We start from the raw sequence: 509 nt of genomic DNA on the forward strand, positions 1-509 counted from the left end.
GGGCCCCACCCCCGGCCGGCTCCCCTCTCCCAACAGGGCGCGGTGGGTTTGGCCGGCGACGGCCCGTTCCCCGCTGCCACTTCCAGCGTCGGACGCGCTCGGGGAGGCGCTGCCGCGGCTCTTGGCACCGCAGCCCTGGCGCTGGCCCATCCCTCTTCGTCCCCAAGCTCCGTCGGTGGCTTATTCCGACACCTCGGGACCAAAATGGTTTTCCCAGCAGCAGCCGGCTCTCGCCGCCTTCTCCCAGAGCGCCGCGTCTTGCTGGGAACGTCTTTCCCAACAGCTCAAAGGGCTGTTTGGCTTCTCTGGCTCGTTAGTTCTTCGTCCTTGTTAGCGCGCTTGCCCAGCGAGCCCGTCCCACCTCTGGCAGCACCAACAGGCACCTCACCTTCCCCGGTGGGAATTGCGGCACGTTTGGGGTCGTTTCCTGCGATAAAGCAGAAGACGGTGTCCTAACGTTTGCTGTATCCGCTCCTCCCCTTGTTGCAGGAGCGGCTCCGAGGCCCGCT

This window comes from Pygoscelis adeliae, unplaced genomic scaffold (assembly GCF_000699105.1).
Source record: "Pygoscelis adeliae isolate BGI_AS28 unplaced genomic scaffold, ASM69910v1 Scaffold434, whole genome shotgun sequence".
Classification (NCBI taxonomy): Eukaryota; Metazoa; Chordata; class Aves; order Sphenisciformes; family Spheniscidae; genus Pygoscelis; species Pygoscelis adeliae.